This window comes from Heterocephalus glaber, unplaced genomic scaffold, assembly GCF_053883595.1.
Source record: "Heterocephalus glaber isolate CG9 unplaced genomic scaffold, H.glaber_assembly_v1.0 deba00000331, whole genome shotgun sequence".
In the NCBI taxonomy this organism is placed as follows: Eukaryota; Metazoa; Chordata; class Mammalia; order Rodentia; family Bathyergidae; genus Heterocephalus; species Heterocephalus glaber.
The window spans coordinates 17326977-17352488 of NW_028258142.1; positions in this window are offsets into that span (position 1 = coordinate 17326977).

Genomic DNA, 25512 nt, shown 5'->3' on the forward strand with positions numbered 1-25512 from the left:
CCACCAAGGAACTCTGGACACTGAGATACACAAAATTATTCACCTAGTGACATAAGCCAAACTCTCTCACCAGCCACTTTATGGTCCAAAGATGAAATAGTCATGTGGGCTGTACCTAACTCACATAAGATGAGATTTCTGCCTCCAAAGCCTCTGCCTTGAATGAATATTTGACTTGTCAGCAACAGAGGCCAATTTTGAGTCCTCAGTATGATATCATCACTCATGAGAACCAATCAACTGCTTGCAGCAAGTTGATTGCCACAGTCCCTTTTACCCTGAATGGGATGCTGATGCACTCTTACTAGAATCAACATGGGCTGTAGGATTTTTGCTTCAGTGTTTCTAATGTCTCTGCAAGGGCCCCCAGTGCAGTAGGCAACCCTTCCACTGCGTTTTGCTGTGTTTATAGTTAGTCATGGTCAATTACATTCTGAAAACATTAAATGGAAAATTCTAGAAATAATTCACAATAAAAATTACTTGCCATTCTGAATAATGTGTTGTCCCACTCCGTTCTATCATATCCCTCCCTGGGATGATAATCAACCTTTAATCCAGGACATGCACACTATATAAACTATCCATGGATTAGCTACTTCACTTAGTAACTATGTCAATTATCAGATTGACTGTCATAATACCACAGAGCTTGTATTCAAGTAACCTTCAATTTACTGAGTAGTAGTCCCAAGTTCAAGAGTAGTGATGCTGACAATTCAGATATGCCAAAGAGAAGATGTAAAGTAGTTAAGTGAAAAAGTAAACATTATTTACTTAATAATTGAAGAAAACATAAATCATATGTTGAGGTTGCTACAATCTAGAGTAGGAGTTAATCTTATATCCATTAAGTTATAAAGAAGAAAAATTAATTCATAGGTAAGTATGTAAGTGCATATGTATAGGAAATTCATAATATATATAAGATTCAGCTCTAGCTGTGGTTTCAAGAGCTTGCTGGAGGTCTCAGAATATATCCTCCAAGGATAATGTGGGTTTAGTATAGATAACTAGTATCATATCTTTCATGCTATAACCTGGAACCAGAAGACATACTTTGTATCAAAGAAATGACAAACAACCATATGAACATGTGATCCCTTGGTTTTCTTACACACCGCATCATAAAGAAGCTGGTGGTCTATAGAATGCTTGAATAGATTTTTACACCTTGCATCTAGAGATGAGACCCTGTTGAGTTAGGATGTTGCCATTCAAAGCACGGTAAAAACTTGAAAAATTGTATTACACTGACTCTGTATCCCTCAAAATCTAAACTATATAGGAAAAAAGAAGGATTAGGAATGTTTCCTCTCATCATCATTGTCAGTGACTCACTTGAGGGAATTTGTGCTTTCTGCTCCAATGATTAGATGTCATTCTTTCTGTTTCATGACCCACTATTAGAAAGACTGAACAAGAAGAAGGATAAACCTAGGATTACCTTACAAAAGAAATAAATTTTGGGAAAGGGATTTAGCTCAGTGGTTTCACCACCTGCTGCCCAGCACAAGGACCCAAGTTCAATCCCCGGTACAAAAAAAAAAAAAAGAGGAAGAAATTTTTACTATTTTTAACCTTATTTAGTGTTTTAGTATGGGCATGTGATTAGTATCATAAGCATATATTTGCATGTGTACATGTGAAATACAGTGCACACTCCACATTTTAAATGATATACGTCCAACAGATTAGTAATCTTTCCCTTTCCCACATAGAGACTACAAGAGTGCTTTTACAGGGCACCCCTTAGTAACTGTTGGTTGAAGTGCATTCCCTCTATCCTAAACAGAAACTCTTTTGAGTTCAATGTTGGGCTTCAACATGAGGGTTAAGGGAGAAATCCAACTGCAGTTACATATTCTACAGCTCAGTAATGCTTACACATCCCACATGGACACAGAGCAGCATTTATTTGGCTTTCTGATTTCTTGATTTCTCACTCAGTCCTTCAGTGATTCTTTCCAACTCAGTGTGCTTTCCTTAATCATGCTTCCTCGGTTGTGCTTCCTCAATTGTTTTGCCTGTCTATCATCTGTAAAGAAAGGTATCATTTAGCTTACAATAAAACAGAATATAAACTGTTGAAATAGCATTCAGCCATTCATGTGCAATTTAAGCAAAATAACCAATCCTTTCCCAAAAGAAAATACCCAAGACATATGAGTCTAAATTTTCTCACAACAAACTTTATTTTTTTAAAGACATCATTTCACCAAAAGAAGACTGTATTTAAAAAGATATTGTTCTCATTCCATAAGTAAGGGTGTGCAGATCCTGGAGGAGAAGCTGTGAGGCCCAGACTGGCATGGCTGCAGGCAAATCACAGCCAGGGTTCTGACCCGACCCCAGAGGCTCCTGCACACCTGCCCAAGACAAAGTCCCACCCAGAAAAGAGCTGCACAGGATCACAAGCTTCAGCCAGAGGCCTGCTATACCACTGGTCACACCCAAAGACCCACCTGGAACAGAGCTACACAGGCACACAAGCAATACCCAGAGTCTCATCCCAATACCATCGATAAGTGTATGGAGATGCTAGCCAAAGCCTGTGCAGTCAACAGGAACTGGGGACACAGTCCCCAGTCAAAGGCCCTCTCAGACAACAGCTACATAGGGACCACAGCAAGAGGCAAAGGGCCCAGCCAGAAACCTGTCAAGACAACAGGTCAGCTCATGGATCCAGAAGGCCACCACTCTGAACTCAGGAATTGGTGTACCAGTCAGCAGCAGATTAAAGGCTGCTCAGTGGCTTGCTAAGAATTCAAGACCATTGGGTGACCAAAAAGGCACTTCAACAAAGGCACAGTAGGGTGCATCTATTGAAATGAGAAGACACATAAATAAAACTCAAAACCAGACTTCCAGATCACCCAAGGCAACTACAAAGGACAATGAGATGGAACAATCTGATACTCAAACACCTGGACTCCCTGAACTGGCAACTAAAGAGGACCTGAAAAAATGAAAGCAGAAATAATTTCTCAGATAACAGTACAGACTGTGCCCATAGTACAAGACAAGATTAATAAATGTAGAGAAGACATAGATAAAAAAATAGAGGAACTTAGAAACATAATGGAATCCCAACATAGGAAACAAATTAAATCCATAAAACAGATGCAAACAGATTTCCAGGAGATTAAAAACTCCATTGAAGTATACACAGCAAAATGAGCCAATGCAAGAATAGAATTTCAGATGCAGAAGATAGGATTGTAATTAGTGACCAGGAAAAGAAAAATTGCTTAAAAATAGTAAGGGACCATGAGAAAGCAATCCAACAGTTGCTAGATGAAGCAAAGAAGAATAATATCACAGGAACTGGAGTCAATGAAGAAACAAGAGAGATGGCAGACAACATAAAAAAAAAGTTCACAGAAGTAATGGCAGAAAACTTCCCAAGCAGAGGAAAAAAACTTGACATACAGATAAGTGAGGCATATAGGACTCCAACTAGCCATGATGAAAATAAATCTACACATAAACATATAATAGTTAAGATCCCAGAAACCCAACAGAAGAACAAAATTCAACAAAAACAGTTAGAGAAAAGAAACAAACCATATAGAAGGGAAAACCCATCAGAATCACAGCAGACTTCTCAACACAAACCCACAAGGCAAGAAGAGCCTGGAGTGATGTATTTCAAGCCCTAAAGGAAAACAAACTCCAACTCATATTGATGTACCTACCCTGCAAAAGTATCTTTCAAAATTGATGGAGAAATAAGATACTTTTATGAAAAAGACCACCTTAGGAACTTCACAAACACCAAATAAGCACTCCAAAAATTTTTAAACAATATCTGAGGAAAAGATAATGAGGATCACAATCCCAGGAAGTTCTGCAGGAAGAATCCATTAGGCATGACAAAAAATTAAGTGCAAAGCTGGAGGATCTAACAAAATGAAAAAGTGATAAAAATGCTAAGTCAATATGTATCAGTTATAACCATCAATGTTAATGGTCTCAATTCACTAGTCAAAAGAAAGAGACTGGCAGAATGGGTCAAGAAGAAAGATACAATATGTCCATACAAGAAACACACTTAATTCAAAAAGAAACTCATAGACTAAAAATTAAAGGGCAGAAAACAGTAAAACTAAATGTGACAGGAACCCGGAAAAAATGCAGGAGTACCTATACTCTTTTCAGATCAAGTGGATTTCAAACCAACACTGATGAAGAGAGACAAAGAAGGACACTACATCCTTGTAAAGGGAACAATCCAAGAGGAAGAGATGACAATCATTAATATCTAGGCACCAAACACTAGTGTACCCAACTATATAAAACAAATACTAACAGACATGAAAAATTGTATAAGCATTAATACAATAGTAGGGGGGGACCTCAATACCTCACTGTCACAAATGGATGAATCAACTAGACAAAAAATAAACAATGAAATACTAGAGCTTAATCAAACTCTTGAACAAATGAGCTTAACCGATGTTTACAGAGTGTTCCACCTCACAAAATCAGAATACACATTCTTTTCAGCTGCACATGGATTGTTCTCCAAAGTAAACCACATAATCAATCATAGGACATGTTTAAGTAAGTGTAAAGGAAGTGAAGATATCTCCTGTATATTATCAGAACACAGTGCAATGAAATAGGAGATCAACAGCAAAAGAAATTGCAAGAATTTCAAAAACACGTGGAAATTGAACAACACACTTCTGAAGAACCAATGGGTCATAGAGGAAATTAAAGAAGAAATCAGACAGTTCCCACAACTAAGAGACAATGCCAATACAACAAATCATAATCTGTGGGACACAATGAAAGCAGTCTTACAAGGGAAATTCATAGCAGTGAATACTCACATTAGGAAAACTGAGCAAGCTCAATTGCACAATCTGATGCTCTACCTCAAGATTCTAGAAAAAGAAGAGCAAGACAAACCCAAAGCATGTACAAAACAGGAAATTATAAAGGTCAGGGAAGAAATCAATACAATGGAGACTAAGAGAACCATACAAAAAATCAGTGAAGCCACGAATTGGTTCTTCAAAAAAAAAAAATGACAAAACTTTAGCCAACCTCATCAAAAAAAGGAAAGAAAAGGCCCAAATTCATGCAATTAGGAATGAAAAGGGTGAAATCACAATGGATTTAGCAAAAATCCAGAGGATCATAAATACCTACTTTGAAAAACTATATGTCAATAAGGTTAAAAATGCAGAAGAAATGGATAGATTCCTAGATATGTGTGAATTACAAAAGTTGAACAAAAAAGACCTAAAAATTCTGAACAACCCAATATCAATCAATGAAATTGAAAATGTAATTAATAACTTACCAAGTAAGAAAAACCCAGGTCCTGATGGCTTCACTGCTGAATCCTAAAAGACATTTAGAGAGGAACTACTACCACTACTATTTAAAATCTTCAATGAAATTGAAAGGGAATCAATACTCCCAAATCCATTCTGGAAGCAAGCATCACCTTGATCCCCAAAGCAGAGAAAGTCCCAACCAAAAAGAGAACTATAAGCCAATCTCACTAATGAATATTGATTCAAAAATCCTTAATATGAGTGGGGCTGAGGAGTTGCAGGCTGACTGAGACCTGCTTCTTACAGCTTGCTCCACCAGCTTGTGACCAAGACAGGCTTGCGACCAAGACAGGGTGAGGAGGAGCTCCCCCCAGGCATGCCCACCAGCCACCAGCTTGGCTATGAGGGCACCTCCAACAACAGGTAATCCCCCCAACCCGCCTCTGGCCTTTTGCCTGTGCAGCTACTTGGTTCCACACTACAGAGGCACAGGGGAAATAAAAGCCATTGTCCTGAGCTGCAGAAGTGAATAACAGAGAGGGTCTCTCTCAGGCCCCCTCATGAAAACAAGCCCACAGGAAAAGTGAAGATAATCTCTGCAATAAAGGCACACAAGACCACTATGCTTGGTAAGTTGGAGGGATCATCACCTCCCATCAGAACCTGGAGTTCCTTCAGGAGAAAGGGAGCTGAAACCTGCAATAGAAACTTGCAGACTGCAACCCTACAGAAGGACAGGGAACTCAACTTGGAACTTGCAGCCAGAAATCTGCCTGAATCTCATGGGTCTGGAACTAGCTTACTGAGATTGATTGACTTATAACTGCACACTGCTGCCCACGTTGTCTATTGTGACAGCAGAGACATACCCTGAAGGAGGCCCTTCATTTGTATCTTTTATTTGTTATTTTCAAAATTATATTTTTGCTCTTATTTTTCATATTCTTTTTTTTTCTTCTTTCCTACTCTTTTAAAATTTTTATTTTCCTCTTTTTTCTTTCTCTTCTATTATCTTTCTCTCTCTGCCTTGCTCCCTTGCTTTCCCACATTGTTCTTCATCTCCCCTTTGTGTTCCTATTCTGGCCCTAATTTGTATTTCTTCTTTATTTGCCTTTTCTTCTCTTTTCTTCTCTTTCATGTGCTCTCTGGCCCCATTGCTAACCTTCCCCTGTCCGTCTTCCTACCTATTCCTCCCTCCCCAAACCCTTCTAACTCCCCATCCTGAAAGGTAAAGTTCCTATGTTAAAGAGTTTTTCCACTATAAGCATATTTTGGGATGGTCTGTGATTTTGATTTCATTCACACAGTTAAAGGGGATAGATTAATAACTACCACAAATTATCATTCTCTAAGATGCATTTGATGCTATGGTGTTGCTGGTTGTACCACTTGGGCCAAGGTGTTGTGATTGATCTAATCAGTTGTTCTTCCTGGTATAATGAAAATGAGATAGCCTCAGAACATTAGAGATTCAAAACCTAAAGACCAGCTATATCTGGAAGACACTTCTAAGAAGCAATCATTCCATAAGGGTTCTAAATACATCAACAAAGATACTTACAGTAAGCAACTTCAAAATAATAACCCAGGTACTAAACCAAGGACAGTACCAAAAACAAAAATGAGAAGACATTTAAGCAAGTCACAAACTCAGACTTCCACCCCACAAAAGGCAAATTCTGGGGGAAATGAGGTGGAAAAGTCTGATAATTAACCACCTGGACACCCTGAACTGATAGCACAGGAAATAGCAAAACAGATGAATGAGGCTCTAGAAAAATTCAAAGCAGAAATAATCTCCTAGATAACTGCACAGGTGATGAGCAGAGCAAAAGACATGATTAGAGGCTCTAGAACAGAAACAGATAAAAACTAGATGAGCTCAGAAACTTGCTGGAAGCCATGAATGCCCAGCATAAGAAAGAAATGAAAACGACGACTGTCCAACATAAGAAAGAAATAGAATCCATGAAACAGATTCAAACAGATATTCAGGAGATTAAAAACTCCATTGAAAGCATGTAGAGCAGATTAAGAGAATCTGAAGATAGAATTTCAGATATAGAAGGCAGGATTGGGGTGAAGGACCATGAAAACAGAAATTTCCTAAAAATAGTAATGGACCATGAGAAATCAATCCAGCAGCTGCTAGATGATGCAAAGAAGAATAACATAAGACTGATTGGCATCCATGAAAAAACAGGAGAAAGTACAATTGATGTAAAACAACTGTTCACAGAGGTAATAGTATAAAACTTCCTAGACAGAGGTGGAGAATTGGACATACAGATAAGTGAGGCATATACAACTCCACCTAGGCATGATGAAAAAAATCTACACCTAGACATATAATACTCAGGATGCCAGAAACCCAACAGAAGAACAAAATCCTACAGGCAGTTAGAAGAAAGACACAAATCACTTATAAAGGAAAGCCCATCAGAATTACGGCAGACTTCTCAACAAAAACCCTCAAATCAAAGAAAGCCTAGAGTGAAGTACTTCAAATCATAAAAGAAAATAACTTTCAACCTAGACTGTTGTATCCTGCAAACTTATCTTTCAAAACCGATGGGTAAATTAGATACTTCCATGACAAAGAACACCTGAGAAAGTTCATGAACACCAAACCAGCACTCCAAACAATTCTAAACAATATCCTAGAAAAAGACAATGAAGGTTAAAACTCCATGAGGCTCAAAAAAGGGAAGCCACCAGGGAAGGTAAGAAACTAAAGGGAAAGGGGGGAAAAGAAATAAGAAATAAAAGAGCCAACAACAGTAAAACATCATGACAAGGATGAGTCAATCTATCAATTATAACTATCAATGTTAATGACCTCAATTCACCAATCAAAAGAAACAGACTGAAGGAATGATTAAGAATCAAAATCCAGCAATAGGCTGTATACAAGAAACACACCTAATTCAAAAAGAAACTCATAGACAGAAAGTGAAAAAATGGAAAACAGTTCTCCTCGTGACAGGAACCCAGAAAAAATCATAGGTAGCAATCTTATTTGCAGACAAAGTAGATTTCAAACCAAAACTAATTAAGAGAGACAAAGATGGTCACTACATCCTTGTGAAGGGAACAATCCAAGAGGAAGAGATGACAATTCTAAATATATATGCATGAAATACAAATCCCCCCAACTATACAAAACAAATATTAATGGACATGAAAAACTAAATAAGCATGAATACAATTGTGGTGGGGGACCTCAATACCCCACTATCACAAATAGACAGATCATCTAGAAAAAACATTTACAATGAAATTGTAGAACTGAACCAAGCTATTGAACAAATGGACTTAATAGATATTTACAGAGTGTTCCACCCCACAAAATCAGAATACACATTCTTTTCTGCTGCACAGAATATTCTCAAGAATGGACCACATACTAGCTCATAGGACATGTCTAAGTAAATGTAAAAGAATTGAAATTATCCCCTATATAGTATCAAACCATAGTGCAACAAAATTGGAGATCAATAACATGAGAAACTGCAAAATTCCCCCAAGCACATGGAAATTGAATAACACCCTCCTGAACAACCAATAGGTCACAGAGGAAATTAAAAAAGAAATTAGGCAGTTTCTACAAGTAAATGTTAATGCCAGTACAACATACAGGAATCTATGGAACACAATGAAAGCAGTTCTATGAGGGAAATCCATAGCAGTGAATTCCCATATTAGCAAAACAGAGAGAACTCAGATAAATAACCTAATGCAGAACCTCAAGCTTCTAGGAAAAGAAGAGAATAACAAACCAAAACCTGGCACAAGAGAGGAAATTATAAAAATCAGAGCAGAAATCGAGGCAACGGAGACTAAGAGAATGATACAAAAAATCAATGAATCAAAGAGTTTGTTTTTTGAAAGAATAAATAAAATTGATAAACCCTTAGCCAACCTTATCAAAAAAGGAAAGAAAAGGCTCAAATCCGTGCAATTAAGAACAAAAAAGGGGAAGCCAAAACATACCCAGCAGAAATTCAGAGGATCATCAATACTTACTTAGAAACTGTACTCTAATAAAATGGAAAAAAACAGAAGAAATGGACAGATTCCTAGATACATATGAATTTCCAAAGTTAAATGAAGAAGATATAGAAATCCAAAACACCCCAATTACAATAAGTGAAATTGAAAATGTAATAAAATATTTCCCAACAAAGAAAAGCCCAGGTCCTGATGGCTTCACTGCTGAATTCTACAAGACATTTAAAGAAGAACTATAGCCATTACTCTTTAAATTCATCAAGGAAATTGAAAGGGAAGCAAGGCTTCCAAACTCATTCCTGGAAGTAAGTGTGACTTTGATTCCAAAACCAGGGAAAGACCCAATACAAAAAGAGAACTACAGGCCAATCTCCCTAATGAACACAGATGCAAAAATCCTGAACAATATACTGGCAAACAGAATACAGAGGGTCATAAAGAAGATCATACACCCTGACCAAGTTGGATTTATCCTAGGGATGCAAGGATGGATCAATATTTGTAAATCAATAAATGTAATAAATATATTAACAGTCAAGTACAAAAAGCATATGATCATCTCAATAGATGCAGAAAAGGCATTCAACAAAATCCAACATGCATTCATAATAAAAACCCTACAGATAATTGGCATGGAAGGCCTTTATCTCAACCTGATTAAGGCTATCTATGAAAAACCATCAGCCAACATCATACTAAATGGTCAAAAACTGAAAACATTCACAATAAAATCAGGCAAAACACAAGGATGCCCACTATCACCACTCCTGTTCAATATAGTTCTGGAAATATTAGCCACAGCAATTAGAGAAGAGAAAGAAATAAAAGGAATAAAGATAGGAAAGAAAGAAGTTAAACTATCATTATTTGCTAATGATATGATACTCTACATAGAAGACCCAAAAAATCCCCTAAAAGACTTCTACACTTAATTGACAAATACAGTAGAGTCACTAGATACAAGGTCAAGACTCAAAAATCAATAGCCTCCTTGTACACAAATAACAGACTCACTGAGAGAGAAATTAGGGAAACAATTCCTTTTACAATAGCATCCAAAAAAATGAAATATCTAGGAATCAATCTAACAAAGGAAGCAAAAGACCTCTACACTGAAAAGTACAGCACCCTGAAAAAGGAGATCGAGGAGGATATAAGAAAATGGAAAGACATCTCTTGTACCTGGGTAGGAAGAACCAATATAGTGAACATGGCCATACTTCCAAAACTACTATATAGATTTAATGCAATGATGATTGAAATTCCAACAATATACTTCACAGAACTAGAGAAAACAATCCAAAAATTCATTTGGAAACAAAAGAGAGCTAGAATAGCAAAAACAATTCTAGGCAACAGAGACATGGCTGTGGGTATCACAATACCCAACTTGAAGCTATATGACAAAGCTACTGTGATAAAAAGAGCATGGTACTGGTAAAGAAACAGACCTGAGGATCAGTGGAATAGATTAGAAGATGCAGAAACAACTCCATACATACTCAGCCACCTCATTTTTGACAAAGGAGCCAACCACCATCATTGGAGGAAAGATAGCCTATTTAACAAATGGTGTTGGAAAAACTGGATTTCAACCTACCAAAGATTAAAACTAGACCCTTTCCTATTACCATGTACCAAACTAAGATGGAAGTGAATTAAAGATCTAAATATTAAGACAGAAACACTAAACTTGCTGGAAGATAAGTTAGGCAGAACTCTTGAAGACACTGACATAGGGAAAGACTTTATGAACAAAACCTCAGTAGCATGAGAACTAGCAGAAAGAATCAACAACTGGGATTTCATCTTATTAAAAATCTTCTGCACTGCAAGAGAAACCACCAAGAGAGCTAACAGACAACCTACAATGTAGTAAAAAAATTTTAGCAGCTGTACCTCAAAGGACTACAATCTAGAATCTATAATGAAATGAAAAAAATCAGACTCCCAAAATTCAATGACCCAATTCAAAAATGGGTATCTGAAATGAACAGACATTTCTCAGACAAAGAAGTAAAAGCTGCAAATAAACATATGAAAATATGTTCAACATCACTGGTTATTAGAGAGATATAGATGAAAACAACACTGAGATTCCACCACATCCCAGAAAGAGTGGCTGCTATCAAAAAACCAACCAATAAAAAATGTTGGGGAGGGTATGGGGAGAAAGGAACCCTTCTCCATTGTTGGTGGGAGTGCAGACTGGTGAGACCACTATGGAAATCTGTGTGGAGATACCTCAAAGAACTATGGCTGGCAGTCCCATTTGACCCAGATATTCCCCTGCTGGGTATCTTCTGAAAAGAATTAAAAGAATCATACCACAGGGATATATTCCCACCCATGTTTTTAATGGCACAGTTTGTCACAGCTAAACCTTGGAAACAGCCCAAGTGCCCATCAACTGGAAACTGGATAAAGATGATGTGGGGTTTTTTTTATAAAATACAGTAGTACTCAGCCATAAAGAAGGAGAAACTAGAGTCATTTATAGCTAAATAGATGCATGTTGAGGCCATACTCTTGAGTGAAATAAATAGGACACACATGTGTAAATACTGAATAGTTTCTCTCGTGTAAGAATCTGAAAGTGAAAATAAGGATTAAAAGGATTAATAATCAATATTTGATACTTTGAAATAGGAAAAGTTCCAAAGGGGTAGGGGTGGTGGGAGGGAATGGGGAAAGGAAAGAAGGGAAAGGAAAAATTATGAGAAAAGAAAAAAAAATGGAAATAAAGTCTGTGTAGATAGGAAAGTATGGAGGGGATGAGGGCCACACAGGTAATCGGGGGAAAAAAAGAAAACTAAGACACATCATGTACAGGTACAAGCACCCAATGATAAATGTAAACATATTGTATACCTAAAATGTACCAATAAAAGAATTTAAGGGAAAAAATCCTTAATAAGATACTAGCAAATAGAGTGCAGAAGACCATACACCCTGACCAAGTGGGATTTATCACAGGGATGCAGGGATGGTTCAACATTCAAAAATCAATAAATTTAATACACTATATTAACAGAGCCAAAGACAAAAACATAGGATCATCTCAATAGATTCAGAAAAAGCATTTGACAAAATCCAACATGCATTTATGATAAAAGCCCTACAAAAAATTGGAATAGACGGTCTCTAATTCAACCTGATAAAAGGCATCTATGGAACATCAAAAGCCAATATCAAACTAAATGGTCAAAAACTGAAATCCTTCACATTAAAATCAGGAACAAGCCAAAGATGTCTACTGTCACCATTCTTGTTCAAATAGTATTGGAAACAGTAGGCACAGCAATTACATAACAGAAAGATATAAAAGGAATAAATATAGGAAAGGAAGAAATCAAATTGTCATTATTTGCAGATGACATGACACTCTCTATAGGAGACCCCAAGAACTCTGCCAAAAGTCTTCTAGACTTAATAACCAAATTCAGTAATGTAGCTGGACACAAAGTCAACAGACAAAAATCAATAGCTTTTCTGTACACAAAATACAGACTCAGTGAGAGAGAAATGGGGCAATCAATTGCTTTCACAATAGCATCCAAAAAATTGAAGTACCTAGAAATCAACCAAGCAAAGGAAATCAAAGAACTCTTCTCTGAAAACTACAGCACTCTGAAAAAAGAGATTGAAGAGAATATCAGAAAATGGAAAGACATCACTTGCTCCTGGGTAGGAAGAATAAACATAGTGAAAATGGCCATACATCCAAAACTGCTATATAGATTCAATACAATCCCAATTGAAATCCCATCAGCATACTTTACAGACTTGGAGAAAACATTGCAAAAATTCATCTGGAACAAGAAAACACCTAGAATAAATAAAGCAATACTAAGCAACAAAGACAAAGTAGGGGGTATCACAATCCCCAACTTGAAACTATACTACAAAGCTACCATGATAAAAACAGCATGGTACTAGCAAAGAAGCAGACCTGAGGACCAGTGAAACAGATTAGAAGATGCAGAAACAACTCCAGGCACACTCAGCCATCTCATCTTCGACAAAGGAGCCAAATATCCTCACTGGAGGAAGGATAGCCTCTTAATAAATGGTGTTGGAAAAATTGGGTTTCAACTTGCCACAGATTAAAATTAGACCTATATTTTCTGGGCCGCCATACCACCACTCCCAGTGCCGAGGAAGGAGCTTCCGGACTGCCATATCACTGCTCCTAGTGCAGAGGAAAGGGCTTCCAGGCCATGGTACCACTTGGTCCTAGCACAGAGGAAGTGAGCCATGTAGGTGTCAACAGCACACACACACACACACCACCCCCCATTACATGGGTTGTTCTCCAAAACAGAACACATACTCACTCATAGAACATGTTTAAGTAAGTGCAAAGGAATTAAAGTTATCCCCTTATAATATCAGACCAGAGTGTGATGAAATTGCAGATCAATAGCAAAAGAAAACACAAAAATTTCATAAACACGTGTAAATTGAACAACACACTGCTGGATAACCAGTGCATCACAGAGGAAATTAAAGAAGAAATCAGACAGTTTCTTCAATTAAATGACAATGACAATACAACATATTGGAATCTACAGGACACAATGAAAGCAGTCATGCAGGGGAAATTCATAGCAGTGAATATTCACATTAGGAAAACAGAGCGAATCCAATTAAACAACCTGATGCTGAACCTCAAGCTTCTAGAAAAAGAAGAGCAGGACAAACCCAAAGCTCATACAAGTGTGGAAATTATAAATATCAGAGCAGAATTTAATCCAATGGAGACTAAGAGAATGATACAAAAAAAATCAATGAATCCAAGAGTTGGTTCTTCAAAAGAATAAACAAAATTGACAAACCCTTAGTCAGCCTTATCAGGAAAAGGAAAGAAAAGACACAAATACATGCAACTAGGAATGAAAAGGGTTAAATACAATGGACCCATCAGAAATCCAGAGGATCATCAATACCTACTTCAAGAACCTATACACCACTAAGATGGAAAATACCCAAGAATACCACCAAAAGTCTTCTAGACTTAGTAACCAAATTCAGTAGAATAGGTGGATATAAGGTCCACACACAAAAATCAATAGCTTTCCTCTACACAAACAATAGACTAACTAAGACAGAAATAGGGCAAACAATTACTTTCACAAAAGCATCCAAAAAACTGAAATACCTAGGAATCAACTTAATGAAAAAAATAAAAGACATCTCTGAAAACTATAGCACTTTGAAAAGAGAGATTGAAGATGATATCAGAAAATGGACAGGTCGGGGATTTAGCTCAGTGGTTTTGCTGCCTGCTGCGCAAGCACAAGGACACGAGTTTGATCCCCTGTACCAAAAAAAAAAAAAAAAAAAAAAAAAAAAAAAAAGAAAATGTAAAGACATCCCCTTCTCCTCAGTAAGAAGGAACAACATACTGAAAATGGCCATACTTCCAAAACTGCTATATAGATTCAATGCAATCCCAATTGAAATCCCAGCAGCATATTTCATGGACCTTGAGAAACCAATCCAACTATTTATTTGGGAAAAGAAAAGATCCAGAATAGCAAAAGCAATTCTAGGTAACATGGCAGGGGATATCACAATCCCCATCTTCAAACTATACTACAAAGCTACTATGATAAAAACAGCATGGTCCTGGCAAAGAAACGGATCTGAGGACAGGTGGAACAGATTAGAAGATGCAGAAACAAATGCAGACACACTTAGCCATCTCATCTTTGACAATCGAGCCAAACACCATCACTGGGGGAAAGATAGCCTCTTTAATAAATATTGCTGGAAAAATTGGATTTTAACTTGTCAAAGATTAAAACTAGACTTATATCTCTCACCATGCACTAAACCAAAATCAAAATGGATTAAAGATCTAAATATTAAAATAGAAACACTGAACCAGCTGGAACAGAGGTTAGGTAGAACTCTTGAAGACATTGGTATAGGAAAAGATTTTATGAACAAAACTTCAGTTGCCCATGAACTAGCACAAACAATCAACGAGTGGGATCTCTCCTTATTAAAAAGCTTCTGCACAGCAAGAGAAACCACCAACAGTGTGAAGAAACAACCCACAATGTGGGAAAAGATCTTCACCTCCTGTTCCTCAGACAAAGGTCTAATATCTAGAATATACAAAGAACTTAAAAGCATCAGACCTTCCAAATTTAAAGACTCGATCCAAAAGTGGGCCTCTGAAATGAACAGACATTTCTTAGACCAAGAAGTAGAAATAGCAAATAAACACATGAAAAAATGCTCAACATCAATAGTCATTCATGAGTTGCAAATGAAAACAATTCTGAGATTCCACCTCACTCCAGAAAGAATGGCTGCTATCATGAAATCAACCAATAAAAAATGTTGGCGGGGGTGTGGGGGAAAAGGAACCCTACTCCACTCCTGGTGGGAGAGTAGACTGGTGCAACCGCTATAGAAATCATTATGGAGATACCTCAAAGAACTAGGACTGGAGTTACCATTTGACCCAGCTATTACTCTGCTGGGTATCTTCCCCAAAGAATTAAAAGAATCATACCACTGTGATATATGTGTACCCATGTTCAGAGCAGCACAAGGTGTAATAGCTAAAACTTGGAAGCAGTCCAGTTGCCCAGCAAGTGGAGTCTGGATAAAGAAAATGTGGTATTTTTATAAAATGGAATACTACTCACCTATAAAAAATGAAAAATTAGCGACATTTATAGCTAAATGCATGCACATTGAGGTCATACTCTTAAGGGAAATAAATAGCACACACATGTGTAAATACCAAGTAGTTTCTCTAGTGTGAAGAACTGAAAGTGTAAATAAGGACTAAAAGGTATAATTGATAATATGAAATAGGAAAAACAGGGGCAGAGGGAAAGGTGAATTTGGAGGGGTAGGGAACAGGAAAGAGGGGAATAGAATTAGTATGAGAAAATGAAAAATGGAAAGAAAGACTTTGAAATAGGGAGGGATGGAGCAGTTGAAGGGAGGGCAGGGGAAGGGGGAAAAATAAGAACCAAGAGAGATTGTCTAAAGGTGCAAATTTCCAATTATGAATGGCATTATATTGTATACCTAAAATGTACCAATAAAATAATATTTTAAAAGGAAAAAAATTAGACCTATATCTCTCACCATGCACTAAACTAAAATCAAAATGGATTAATGATCTAAATATTAAAACAACAATCCTGAACTGGCTGGAACAGAAGTTAGGTAGAATTCTTGAAGACATTGTTGTAGGAAAAGATTTTATGAACAAAAATTCAGTTGCCTGTGAACTTGAACCAAGTATCAACAAGTGGAATCTCTTCTTACTTAAAAGCTTCTACACAGTAAGAGAAACCAGCAACAGTGTGAAGAGACAATCCACAATGTGGGAAAAAATGTTCACCTACTGTTCCACAGACAAAGGTCTAATATCTAGAATATATAAAGAACTTAAAAAATCAGACCTCCCAATTTTAAAGAGCCAATCCAAAAGTGGGCATCTGAAATGAACAGACACTTCTCAGACAAAGAAGTAGAAATAGCAAATAAACATATGAAAAAATGTTGAACATCACTGGTCATTGGAAAGATGCAAATGAAAACACTGAGAATCCACTTCACCCCAGTAAGAATGGCTGCTATCATGAAATCAACCAATAACAAATGTTGGCAGGACTGTGGGGGAAAAGGAACCCTGCTCCACTGCTGGTGGGAAAGTAGACTGGTGCAACCGCTGTAGAAATCAGTGTGGAGATACCTCAAAGAACTAGGACTTGAATTACCCTTTGACCCAGCTATTCCCCTGCTGGGTATCTTCCCCAAAGAATTAAAAGTATTATACCACAGTGATATATGTGCACCCATGTTCATAGCAGTACAATTCATGATAGCTAAAACTTGGAAACAACCCAATTGCCCATCAAGTGGAGACTGGATAAGGAAAATGTGGGTTTTTTTTAAATAAAGTGGAGTACTACTCAGACATAAAAAATGAGAAATTAGAGACATTTATAGCTAAATGGATGCACATTGAGGCAATATTCTTAACTGAAATAAATAGGACACACATGTAAATACTGAATAATTTCTTTAGTGTGAGCAACTGAAAGTATAAACAAGGACTGAAAGGTATAATAGATAATGTGAAATAGGAAGAAAAGGTGCAAGGGGGAAGGGAAAGTGGGAGGGTTAGAGGAAAGGAAACAATTGAATGGAATTAATATGAGTAAAAGAAAAAATGGAAACAAAGTATTTGTAGACAGGGAAGGGTGGAGGGGTTGAAGGGAGGGCAGGGGAATGGGGAAAAAATAAGAACCAAGAGAGATTATGTGAAGTTGGAAATTTCCAGTGATGAATGTCATTATATTGTATATCTTAAATGTACCAATAAAATTAATTTTAAAAAGATATTGTTCTAAGTATGAGTTGTTGTCTTGCTATGAACCCCATCATATTGTTTTGATATAAAAATTCAAATGGAGCTATTAGTGCATTTATCCAAACTAAATAAGGCTAACTACATTTTTTAAAATGATCTCGTGATCTTCATTGGTTTTCCATATTTTTCAAGAACTTCTCACTGATTTTCACATGATTTGGGAATGAAAACACAATGATAGTAACATGAATATCACAGTTAATTCTCAGAACTTTCAAAGATACAGCAAGACACAATATGCCAGAAAACATTTCTGTTTCTTGTACTAAACTTACTGTGAAAATTGAATTCTTACCTCCATTTTTGTCCACCAAAGAAAGGGTGATGAAAAGCACTTAAAATATATGAAAGTGATAGGAAAATTTAGAAGATAAGCAGAGACATAATTTGATACTAGTGTGGAATAGGTCCTCCTTAAATAGACATAATGCTAAATAGAGTGCCTTGACAAGCAGAAACTAGGACATATTGAACAATGAAATCATTCAGTCAAGAAATGTCAGGTGGTGTGTGGCAAAGTTTATATGCTACAGTGAGCAGGTGATGGTGTATCTGACACATTTAAAGTATATATTTAAGATTGAAGAACACTTTGATCATACACTGAAATGTCAGCTGTGTACAGTTCCTCCTAACCTTTTTAAAATGTAGGTATAGACCTCTTAAATTCTCTCTAGTGCAATAGAAATGGGAGTTTTAATTTTGCCTTATCTGAAAATAATAAAACTTTAATACACTGGGGATTCCTTACTCCAACCTCTTTTACCCTTATTAGAAAAAATGAACTTCTTTGGATATAAAATTTCAACTTTGGAGAGAGTAGTACAATTAGGTATTACTCTTTAATTAGGTATACACATGATTATAAATTATTAAATGCTAAAGAAATACTCGTTCATTCTCAAAATTCAGCTTCCCTTCAATCAAGGAAATAACTGTCAGAATGAAACACAAAAAAAGGCAGGAGAAAAGAATGTGAATATTTGAAAGAAAATATAACCACACTTCCATGTTTTTCTGACACAAATGCTGCCAACAAAAAGGTCATTGTATTAATTCATTAAAAATGCCACGTTATAACTTTTTATTAATAAACAGGAGAATATCAATGAGGCTTTTTTAGTGATCAAAACTAGGGAAGGCTTCCAAAATTAATTAGATCTGTAAGTTTATGAATTCATGATATGCATCATCTCATATCAAAGATATTTTTCTATGAACCTATATTTTAAGCTTTCCATTTATTTCTTCCCCATAACACACTCACCCTTCTCCATCATAAGATCAGTTCATCATCTGTCTCTGTCTCTCTCTACCCCTCTCACTTTTGTTGCCCTTTAGTCATTAAATAGTTATTGCCTATAATTACTGATAGTGGAGAACTCCAGTGAATTGGCTCCTTACACCCAATATCCCTTCACTCCTCACCATTGGGAAAAGGTAGATGATTAAGGATTACTACTCAGTAGGATACAAATGGAGATAGGCAATGAGAGGCTAGCAAAGTTTCAGTTGGGCTACTGAACAACACTTTCTGCATAAAGGGAAAAATGCTGGTTGTCTACTGTGAACCAATGTAGGTGCTGGCAACTTTACATCCTCAGTTTCTTTCTCCATATTTGCCTTTTCAGCCTTTTGTTCTCCTTCCTCCCCTGATGAATCTTTCCCTTTTGCGTTCTGTGGGTCTGGGAAGAAGAGGTGCCATTGTTTGTCCAGCCTTCTGGCATACTTTCTTGTTTTCCCTAGGATTTAGAAACTATCTGAGAAAAGAGCCCTGAAGCCTCTGAGCATAGTATTAGGTCTAAGGGGAATTCAAATTATTCCTTTTATCCACCATTGAAATCAAATATAAGGAGAAAGCCAATGAGCTGAAGCAACAAAGATAGTAAGATGAGATTATTAAAAATGAGTTTACATCACAGGAGGAGAGATTAATGTTAGGTGCTAGAAGAAGTTCTGTGTAAACCCAATTCAAAGAAGGTTGTAGAGTCTCCATTAGTTAGGTACTTTAGAAAAAGAAGATGGACAAATTTAGACTGCAATCAGTCCCACCATAAGTGCTTCAAAGCAAGGGTCTAGTCCCAATGACTTCTGACATCCTTATTCCTTAGTGTTCTATTCTTAGGAGCCATCAATCAATCTCCAGAGGAAAAAAATCACATCTATAGTCCTCAGAGTTCACTTGAAAATTTATCTGAGTTCTCAAAAGTACTTAGCAGAGTGTATAGGGACTAATCCTTCAAACCAATAAAAGAGCAAGTTACACTTTACAGCACCAATATTTGTTTTACTATAAAATCTTTTCATTCAACAATTAAGATCTGTACACATAGCAGACTTCTAGTTATGGAAAACATTGATTGTCATCAAAGTAAAATATGTGAAACTTCTTGAATACAGCAAATCAATCTAGATATTAAATGTATATAGTATGTATTTCCATTCATTACAGAGACCTCAGTTGAGAATGAAAGATGCGGTTGCTATATATTCCATATTCCAAACTTTTGAGAAGAATTTCTGAAGTGTGCCATTTTAGTAAAACAGACATTACAATCCTACCACTCTATTCCTCTGAAAGCCCACGTCTGGGTAGTAGACCAAAGTTATGAGATGTAGGGTAATAGAAAGAGATTATCTCTCCAGTGAATGCAGAGTTTGTGAAACACTAGACAAGAGTGTTTCTCCCTTTTCTAGAAGCTAGACTGATGCAAGGTTACTGCCACTGATTTAGCCACAGATGATTTTTCTCTTGCCCAAAGACTGTGGACAAGAAAACTGTCAGAGTGCGTGCTCCACATGCAGAATCTGGAAAGAGTGAAGAAAGAATTTCCAAAGATGAAGAGCTAAAAGAGCAAGGGCTCAGAAAGTACACAGGTTAGGCAAAGAAAAGCTAATAATGACAATGGGGCTGAAAGACTCTGATAGCATATCCCAAGAGAAATAAAGAGTGTGAGGAGATGCCAGGAGCAAAGGCAATGGAAATGGCCCCTGCGTGCTAACAAAGGAGTTGGGAGACAACCTCCTCACCAGTCACGTGTGGCTTGCCACACAAAAGCAGAGCAATTCAGCCATCCTAGGAGACAGAACACAACTGTGTAAGTACAAACCAATTTATTTTTATTTCCCTCTCCTGTCCTGACCAGAGGGCTCTGAGAAAGTAGAGAATTCCATATCACCACCTTCAAACACCTGGCAGCCTGGAGCTGCAAGTCTGACCTCTGCAGAGAAAGGATAAAAGCTTAAAGCTTTAAAATAGAAAGATCCAAATGTTCACAGCCAAGATACACTGGTTTTATAACTGAAAGTGACTGAAAACTTGAGAAATGACAAATGGATATTTGGGAAGTACAGTATAAATGATAAAAGAGGGACTTCAACATAGTGGAATCCATTTTCAGAAAAAGTATTATTAAAAAGTTTGGTTTATGAATCAAGGTAGATAGAAGATGATAGATATAGGAATAAGTCAAAAATATAGATGAATAGATAAAAATTAGACAATAATATATGCTCTCTTGAAATTAAGTTAAATTTAGAGGATCTCAAATGATCTAACTACAAATACCTCCCCTCCCCTGGTCCTAAAGATGAAGTTTCTATTCTATCCAAGCCTTCTTACCAAAGGGACTATGCACAACTCTAGCTTATTCTCGAACACAGGGACCCAGTTTACCACCAGCCTATGGAATTACACAAACAGAAACCAGAGGTCACCTCACCCCTGGATACTGAAAATTCTGACCCCACAGACCCTAGCTGTCTCTTCTGTACCCAAGTGCAACCTCATGAGACCTTGAGATGTTCTTTGTCTCCCCACCATAGCCTGCAAATGTATGCGATTAATAACTGTTGTCAATCTCACCTGTCCAGAGTCCTGTGTTATATGTTCAACCTTCAGCTCAGAAAACTCTGCTTCGCTAACAGAGTGAAAAGAAATCAATTGAAACACCAAGACTCCTATATTTACAAGAAATCCTTAATAAATATTTAAGAAACTCTAATTTCAGCCTTTCCTTTTCGCCATGTTGATGTTAGGGAAACAAGAATTTCCCTTAATTCTGAAGAATAAAAATGTCATTAGCACAGCTCTCTCATTACCTATCATGGAAGAGTAACATTAGAATGGGGTTGAGGCCCAAGGAAATGCATTAGGCTTAGTCCTGCAGGGTGAACATGGTCCCCTAGGACCATGAAAATTTAACCTCAAATGTGACAATGTTGAGAGGTACAGCCCAATGAGAAGTCTTTAGGTCATGAGGCTCTATCCCTCTTGAGTAGATTAATGACTGTTACTAAGGCTATAAGTTTTTCTTACTCTCTCAGTGTTCCTTTGATCTTCTCCCTCCCACCATGGAGTAATGCTGTCACCAGATGTGAGCCCATGGATTTTGAACTTCTCAGCCTCCAGAAGTATAATAAGTAAATCTCAACTCTTTGTAAATTATTCAGTGTCAAGTTCCTGTTACAGAAGCATGAAGCAGAATAAGAGATTCATGGAAGGCTTAAGAAAAAAACAACAATTTCAGTATAAACTGGGTATGTCTCACCAATTTTTAGGAGTCAATTTTAAGAGTCAAACAATGGCTCTCAATTACAATTGTGCACAAAGATTAACTTGATGCTTGTTAAATATGAGAACAACAGATCTACCCTAAGACATTTCTAATTTTATGTATATATGATAGGGCCCGGGACTCCATATATGTTCCAACTACTCTGAGGTCCTTCTGTTGGATGGGTCCAATTTTGTCACCATAGGATGGATGGTGAGCCCACAACTTGTAAGAGCCCGAGGACCTTTTGTATGGTACCTCTCTGAGCTTCAGTGTCCTTATCTGTAAAGTATGGATAATAGCTGGCAGTTGGGACAATTGAGACAGTTCCATGTCCAAATTCCCAATAAACACATACACCTGGCATGTGTCAGTCCTTCAGTGGAAAAGCCTTTAACATCTGAAGATAAAAGAACACTTTGATTCTTGGAATACCCACTGCTCTCCCCTCTCCACTTTGTCTTTCTTTTCTTTCAAACAAATGCATTAATTTTATAAGGAGAATTTGGAATAAAATTGAGTTTACTCAGATATTTACATAAATTTAAGTCCAAATTTCAACATGTTTTTAGCTAAGAACAGATTCTTCCCTAAACTATTGGTTGATAATGTTTTATAAATTGACTCGTCATTGAGAAAAGTAAAGGAAGAACAAATAATACAAAACCCCAGAGTGTCACTATAAAGTGAGAAATTTAATGAGTTTTTTAATGTTTGTAATAAGTTTATTAGATGACAAATCTCAGCCTTTGTTAGAGAATAAGAAAAAATAAAACAAAAAGTCCATGGGATTGCAAATCAGTGTCAGAATTTCCGAGCTCCGGTCCAGGTCAGCCACTTACCAATGGATTTTAGGAGCGTCTTTCCTGATCATCATTCCATATTTGATGAAATCAGAACATTAGATTGAGACAACGTTAGGCACGGAATTTGATGGGTTGAGTCTTCTAATTGCATGGTTGTTTCATGCCTGAGCAGATGTTATAAGCTGAATTGAGCCACCCTAAACGACTCGCCATCCATGATGGACAAAAAAAAAGCATTCTTTAAGAAATAAATGTTTCTGTTATCATTTACTTCTGAGATTATGACTTTTGTTTTGGACCATGATTACTAACTTAATAGAATAGCCCCTTGTTTTTACTTTAAGAGGAACTATGGATTGAATGTTGTGTCTTTCCAAAATGCATGTGTTAAAACTCCAGTCCCCAACATGATGGTGTGTGGCAGTGGGGCCTTTGGAAAGTAATTAGGTTTAGATGAGAGTGGAGCCCTCAGTGATGGATTAGTGTTCTTATAAGCTGAAGAAAAGGCTTTGTCTCTCTCCTGAAGTCAGGGCAAGAATTTGGGCATCTGCAAGCCTCAGAGTCCTCATCAGAACCTGACCATATGGCCACCAAGAACTCAGATGTCCCAGCCTCCAAAACTGAGATTAAAAAAAAATTCTTGTTGTTTAAACCATTCATTATATGGTATTTTGTTAAAGAAACCTGAACTCACTAAGACAATAGGTCAACAGTTACTCTCGCTCATATTGCAGAGCACCTGCACCATAAATCAACATGTTGTGGCCCCATTAACACAGCCAGTGAATTCCTACCTGAGAACTCAGGCCTCCTGCAAAAGGAGGTCAACAGAGTACAGTGCTTCAAGGCCGTATTTTTCTCCTTTTTTTTCTCCAGACTCTTCCCTTAATCTTTTATTAGTTGAGTTTCTCAATGAGCTTCTACCAGATATTTGCCCCCCCCCCACAATTAGGCAAGTGACTACCTCTTAGAACTGCAAAGTGATGCAGACTTCCGTCTGCCTCTGTCATGAAAGTCACAGGACATTCTGGAAACAGGCAAGTTGAACTGGACTTTATTTTTGCAATCTTCAATCTGTAGCCATTTTAAAATCCTTTCCTGTCAGTTTCTTTATGCATTCTTCTCAGATTGGTTTATGTTTGTGTTAACTTGCCTCGTCTTTGTTTACACATTTGACACTTATTTTCTTTAAATTTCAAATCATGCAGTGTTTCCACACCTTTACAGGCTGCCTCCCTCATTGTTTCCCCTGTAGAAACCAATACTTGAATTTCTGTTTTCTTCAGAGCTGAAATTTTCAGTGAATTATCCTTGACATTTAACATATGCACACAGTGAATATTCAGACTTCAAAGAGTGTTGAAGAATAGACTGCTGTGGCATATATTGTTTAGACAGGACCACACTCCACAGTTCTTTGGATTTCAGGGACATCAGCTGTCTGAACACAGAGCAGTGAATGGATGCTTCTTTGCTGGAGGCAAACCAGTGCTTACTGACCCATTTATGTGTAGAAATCAAAGCTCAAGCATGACATGGTCTTTGTCCTTCAGGAACAATACACCAAATTCAGATTACAAAGGCTGGAGGTCATGAAATTGAGTGTCTTAACCTTCTTTTAGAAAGAAAGTGAGGTAGAACTCATAAATACATGCACCATTCCAGATTAGGTTGTCAAAAAGTGAAAGAAATTCTCCAGGAGAACTAAAGGTACACCAAGCAAGAAGAGCAGAAATTAGTGATCAGAAAACAATGTGACTGTCCCAGAGAAAGAAGTTACAGTTATATATCTTCTCATAAGACCAGCAAGTATTTAGGGAAGGAGGTCAGCAACTTAAAGTGAATGGATGAGTACGGATGAATACAACCTTAACAATGCCTTTAACTTGTCTAAATTTTTAGACAGCATTTTTCCTGATGGTAATGCCCTGACTTCCTTTTATCTTAGAATATTCACTTTGGAAAATTTGTAGTTGCAAATTTTTCCCTGACCTTTTGAAATGTAGATAAATCTTCAATCTCTTGCCAGAATATCTTTCTCAAAGGCCTAGGAGAAAACCTTGTGACATGAAATGCTCAAGCAAGTTGGCTTTCTCATCTCCAGGTCTCTGTGGAAGGATAGGAGCCTGACTTTAATGCACAAACTTTAATTAGCAAACACACATGACCAGAGCACATCAGCCAATCTTCTTTCCTCCCTCTATGTCTTCCAGTACTTTTGCATTAACTCATTCTAGGGTTTAAAACCCTTCCTGTCCACCCAGAGGTAGGGGTTTCCAGGCTGCTGTTACACCCCTCCCAGGCCAGAGGTAGGGGCTTTAGGACTGCTGTTCCACCACTCCAAGCCCAGAGGAAAGGGGTTCTGGGCTGCCTTTCCACTGCTCCCAGCCAGGGGAATGGGGCTTCCAGACTGCCATTCCACTGCTCCCAGCCAGGAG